The following is a 5952-nucleotide window of genomic DNA, read 5'->3' on the forward strand; positions in this document are numbered from 1 at the left end:
CTTCCCGCACTTTGAAGGGACAGAGCGCTGAGGCGAGGCCACGCCCCTCATGCATTATGCACGAGGCGATGTATAGTCATGAGGCAGCACCGCCCCGTATCGGACCCGCCCTCGTGGTGGCACCTCCCACCTCATTGCATATTCATGAGACAAGTAAATAAGTAGGGATCTCGCCGGGTCTGTTCAGTGGGCGCGAATGCTGTTGCTGAAGGAGGCTGGGTGTAGGTTGAGGCTCCCCTCAGAGCGGCGGTTGCTGCTCCCAGCGCGATGCCGTCCCTCTGTGGCCCTGTATCTTTATGTATACCGTACAGAATCCCCCAATCCTTTTCTACGTTGATTCGCTGTCGCTGCTTACTTTTGTGCTTACAGAATCCCCAAGGTTGGAAAAGACTTTCGATGGGTGGACCACTCAACGCTGTCTGGACGGTGGCACCGTGGGCAGCAGCTCAGTGTCCAGGTGCAGAGCAGTGCTGAGTGCTGCTCCTCAGGGCTGGGTGCTGGGAGCAGGGTTAGCGAACATCTTTGTGGGTGACACAGGCAGCGGGATCGAGTGCAGCCTGAGCACTTTGCAGGTGGCACCAAGCCGAGCAGCGCAGTCAACAAGCCAGAAGGAAGGGATGCCATGCGCAGGACCTGGGCAGGATGGAGAGGCGGGCCCATGCCAACCTTGTGGAGATCAACAAGGCCAAGTGCCTTCCCAAAGCCAGGTGCAATCCCAAGCACAGACAGAGGTCAGGCAGAGAATGGCTTGAGAGCAGCCCCGAGGAGAAGGATGGAAGCCTCAACGCCAGCCAGCAATGTGCGCCGGCAGCCCAGAAGGCCAACGGTATCCTGGGCTGCATGGAGAGAAGTGTGAGCATCAGGGCAGGGAGGTGATTCTGCCCTCTGCTCTCCTCTCGTGAGACCCCACCTGGAGCACTGCGTGCGATTCTGGGGCCCCGAACATCAGAAGGACACGGAGCTGTTGGAGAGGGTGCAGAGGAGGGCAGTGAGGATGATCGGAGGGCTGGAGCACCTCCACTATGGGGACAGGCTGAGAGAGCTGGGAGTCTGCAGACTGGAGAAGAGAAGGCTCCAAGGAGACCTGATAGCAGCCTGCCGGGACCTGGGCGTACTACAGGAAAGCTGGGGAGGGCCTTTTGATATGGCCAGATATTGGCAGGACAAAGGGAAATGGTTTTAAACTGGGAGAGCGTAGGTTTAGAGCAGGGATTAGGAGAAATGCTTTCCTGTGAGGGTGGTGAGACAGTGGTGCAGGTTGCCCAGCCAGGCTGTGGATGCCCCGTCCCTGGAAGCACTGAAGGCCAGGCTGGATGGGGCTGTGAGCAACCTGGGCTATGGGAGGTGTCCCTGCCTGCAGCAGGGGGTTGGGAGTGGGTGAGCTTCAAGGTCCCTTCCAACCCAAACCTTTCTGTGATACCAGGACAAACAGGTGCATAAGTAGAAAGTGATGGTGACAATAAGGAAACCTCCCCAAAGTTAGCAGCATGGATGCCACGAGATGGAAGAAGCACTGTGGGTGTAAGGAATGAGCAAGTTTATTCTGGAGGTTGTTGAATTAGTCTTTAATTGTGTGCCAGCTTCTGGGTGGTCGCCTGGGGTGGAGGCAGGAAGGCTGACAGTCTTGGTGGCTCCTAAACTTCCATGGCGGCCTCAGCAGCGCTCGGTTACGGTGCTTCCTTCTCTTCTGGACGTGGTGTCTGTGGGATTTCGGAGTTGGGCCCATCCATCCCTTTCAGCCTCTTGTTCCGTCCTCATCTTCAGAGTTCTGCTTCACACAATCCATGTGGTTCCTGGAGGCGCTGATGTGTGCAGCACTGCAGGTCCTGACTGGGCTGTGGATCTGCAAGTGAGAAGGGGAGGAAGGCAGAAAGGAGCAGCCTCCTGCCTGCTGCCCTGTGCTGCCCTCCCTGCACAGCCCTGCTCACCGGGTTGCTGCTCTGAAAATGGTTTCCTTGGCCATTTGGGTCACACAACATTTGGTTGACACAGCCACTGAAGTCTGCAGGTCTGGTGCCATCCATCCATCCATCCATCCATCCATCCATCCATCCATCCATCCATCCATCCATCCATCCTTTTTGCCCCTGCTGGGTGGGAGCAAGACTCCGACAGGATTTCAGTCCCACTTAGAAACACCCTTTAGCCAATGTGATCCATGCAGCTTAGTGGGAAGGTGCCATTGTGCCCCGGAGGCGTTTTCTGCCACTGAGCTCAGCCCTTGCAGGGATTCTTCCATGGAGTTGTGAGAAGCGTCGATCCCTTCAAGGCCTGTGCTTCCTGAAGGATGCTCTCTCTCAGCTCCAAGCCCTGCTGTGTGCAGGTCGCCAAGCAGCAGCCCAGGCTGCCCAGAGCCACATCCAGCCTGGCCTTGAATGCCTGCAGGGATGGGGCATCCACAGCCTCCTTGGGCAACCTGTGCCAGTGCCTCACCACCCTCTGCCTCCAAAACTTCTTCCTCACATCCAACCCAAACCTCCCCTGTCTCACTTTCAAGCCATTCCCCTTGTCCTGTCACCACCCACCCTCACACACAGCCGTTCCCCCTCCCATTTATCTGCTTCTTTCAAGTACTGGAAGGCCGCAGTGAGGTTTCCCTGGGTCTCGTTCAGCTTACGATACACTTTGTCTTATAAAGGCCTGTCAGTGAATGTTGAAGAATAAAAATGGGGAGAAATCTAGAAGGTGGTCACAAACGAGAAGAGAATGGAATGACGAAACATCAGTAAAAGGAGATGAGCATGATAAGGAAAGCCCCAAAAGGTTCCCGAGAAAGATGTCACGAGGTGGAAGCAGTAGACGAGCTTAATGAGACAAGCAGTCTGTTCTGAAGGTGATTTTAATGGTTTAGATGCTCTGCTCAGCTTCAAACCAAGACGAGGTGAGCACAGAGCAGCTGCCTTTGTCCTCGAGAGCATCCCTGTGTGTGTGGGTCCGTGCTGGGGTCCGTAGCTGGGATGTGCTGGGAAGCTGCCCCTGTCCATGCAGGGTGGATCCTCAGGCTGCCTGCAGGAGCGCAGAGCAGTGCAGAACAGGGCAGGTGCTTTCTTCGTGCTTCGGTCGGTGCCTTGGCCAGGTGCAGACACGGGTTGTTGGGCAGAGGCTGCGGTGCTTTGGTTGTGTGTGTGTGCAGAAGTCTTTCTGCAAGGCAGAGGAGAGGGAAGGCAGAAAGGAGCAGCCTCCTGCCCTGCTGCCCTGTGCTGCTCCCCCTGCACAGCCCTGCTCACCGGGTTGCTGCTCTGCCAGCCATTTCCATGGCCGTGTGGGGCTGCCTGTGTCCCCAGGGCTGTATTGGAGGCACGGAGACCAGATGGAGAGCTGAGGACAGGCGCGTGTCCTCCTGTGGTTCCATCTTGGAGCGGATGCCCTTCTGCAAGGCAGTGGGGAGGCAAGGCAGAAAGGAGCAGCCTCCTGCCCTGCTGTCCTGTGCTGCCCTCCCCTGTACAGCCCTGCTCACCGGGTTGCTGCTCTGAAAATGGTTTCCTTGGCCTTTTGGGTCACCAATGCCACGTTGACACAGGCACTGCGGTCTGCAGGTCCGGTGCCAGCACCTGGAGTGGGGTCAGGACTCAGCAAAGCAACACCCAATGTTGGGGTGAAGGCAGGGGGATTTTGGGGAGCTTCCTTGGAGCTATAGGAGCACAGCGGGCTCCAGTTTGGAGCTGACTTATCTTTTTTGTAGGACACCCATTTGGAGGGCTGAGCTGCAGCACTTTGGGTCACCTGGTGCCATTTTTTGGGGGGCTGTCCATCTGCAAGGCAGAGGGGAAGAAATTGAAGGAGCAGCCTGCTGACCTGCTGCCCTGTGCTGCCCTCCCCTGCACAGCCCTGCTCACCGGGTTGCTGTCCCCAGGGCTGTGAGGAAAGGCCACTGCAGTCAGCAGGTCCGGTGCCAGCACCTGGAGTGGGGTCAGGACTCAGCACAGCAGCCCCCAACATTGGGGCAGGGCAAGGGAAAGCATGGGGAGCTGGCAGGGTCCCGCCGGAGCGAGGCGGGCTGCAGTTGGGGAGCGACTTATCTGTGGTGGGGGTGAGCACAGGAGCGTCTCGCCGTCCTGCTGTGTCCCTGTCCCCGTGTGTGGCTGTGAGGCAGAGGAGGAGCGGCCCCATCCATCGCCATGGGCTGCTCCTGCCCGCCACAGCCCTGGCTCCCTGGGTCCTGGGCGGCGCTCTGGGGCTGGCACTGCCCTTGTGCTCAGCATTCCGGGCTGCTGTGACACCAAGCTGGCTCTGGAACACAGCCCCCCCAGCGTGGTGCTCTTGTGACATGGCTGTGCCGGCTGCAGGGGGCTTCCTGGAGCTGCTGGCTGCCCCTGGCAACGTGGCCGTGCCATAGCAGGGCTGGTGCTGCCTGGCCTGGGGCTGCTGCCTTGCGCCGTCCGTCTCATAAATGATGCGTTGTTCATCGCTGAGTGTCTGATGGTGCTTTGGCCGTGGCAGCATGAGCGTCACTGCGCGGTGTGTGAGAAGAGGAAGGCCATCTTTGGCATCCAGCTTTGCCGTGTGATCGGGGGGCTTGGATTGCAAGCAGCCAGGGAGGGGATGCTCAGTGCATCCCGCTTTGACGGAAGCCTCAACGCCAGCCAGCAATGTGCGCCGGCAGCCCAGAAGGCCAACGGTACCCTGGGCTGCATGGAGAGAAGTGTGAGCAGCAGGGCAGGGAGGTGATTCTGCCCTCTGCTCTGCTCTCGTGAGACCCCACCTGGAGCACTGCGTCCGGTTCTGGGGCCCCGAACATCAGAAGGACACGGAGCTGTTGGAGAGGGACCAGAGGAGGGCAGTGAGGATGATCGGAGGGCTGGAGCACCTCCACTATGGGGACAGGCTGAGAGAGCTGGGAGTCTGCAGACTGGAGAAGAGAAGGCTCCAAGGAGACCTGATAGCAGCCTGCCGGGACCTGGGCGTATTACAGGAAAGCTGGGGAGGGCCTTTTGATATGGCCAGATATTGGCAGGACAAAGGGAAATGGTTTTAAAGTGGGAGAGCGTAGGTTTAGAGTAGGGATTAGGAGAAATGCTTTCCTATGAGGGTGGTGAGACAGTGGTGCAGGTTGCCCAGCCAGGCTGTAGATGCCCCGTCCCTGGAAGCACTGCAGGCCAGGCTGGATGGGGCTGTGAGCAAGCTGGGCTATGGGAGGTGTCCCTGCGTGCAGCAGGGGGTTGGGAGTGGGTGAGCTTCAAGGTCCCTTCCAACCCAAACCTTTCTGTGATACAAGGACAAACAGGTGCATAAGTAGAAAGAGATGGTGACAATAAGGAAACCTCCCCAAAGTTAGCAGCATGGATGCCACGAGATGGAAGAAGCACTGTGGGTGTAAGGAATGAGCAAGTTTATTCTGAAGGTTGTTCAATTAGTCTTTAATTGTGTGCCAGCTTCTGGGTGGTCGCCTGGGGTGGAGGCAGGAAGGCTGACAGTCTTGGTGGCTCCTAAACTTCCATGGCGGCCTCAGCAGCGCTCGGTTACGGTGCTTCCTTCTCTTCTGGACGTGGTGTCTGTGGGATTTCGGAGCTGGGCCCATCCATCCCTTTCAGCCTCTTGTTCCGTCCTCATCTTCAGAGTTCTGTTTCACACAATCCATGTGGTTCCTGGAGGCGCTGATGTGTGCAGCACTGCAGGTCCTGACTGGGCTGTCGATGTGCAAGTGAGAAGGGGAGGAAGGCAGAAAGGAGCAGCCTCCTGCCTGCTGCCCTGTGCTGCCCTCCCCTGCACAGCCCTGCTCACCGGGTTGCTGCTCTGAAAATGGTTTCCGTGGCCATTTGGGTCACACAACATTTGGTTGACACAGGCACTGCGGTGTGCAGGTCTGGTGCCATCCATCCATCCATCCATCCATGCATCCCTCCATCCCTCCCTCCATCCATCCATCCATCCATCCATCCATCCATCCATCCATCCATCCATCCATCCATCCATCCATCCATCCATCCCTCCATCCATCCCTCCATCCATCCA

This window comes from Tympanuchus pallidicinctus, unplaced genomic scaffold, assembly GCF_026119805.1.
Source record: "Tympanuchus pallidicinctus isolate F22 unplaced genomic scaffold, pur_lepc_1.0 scaffold36, whole genome shotgun sequence".
NCBI lineage: Eukaryota > Metazoa > Chordata > Aves > Galliformes > Phasianidae > Tympanuchus > Tympanuchus pallidicinctus.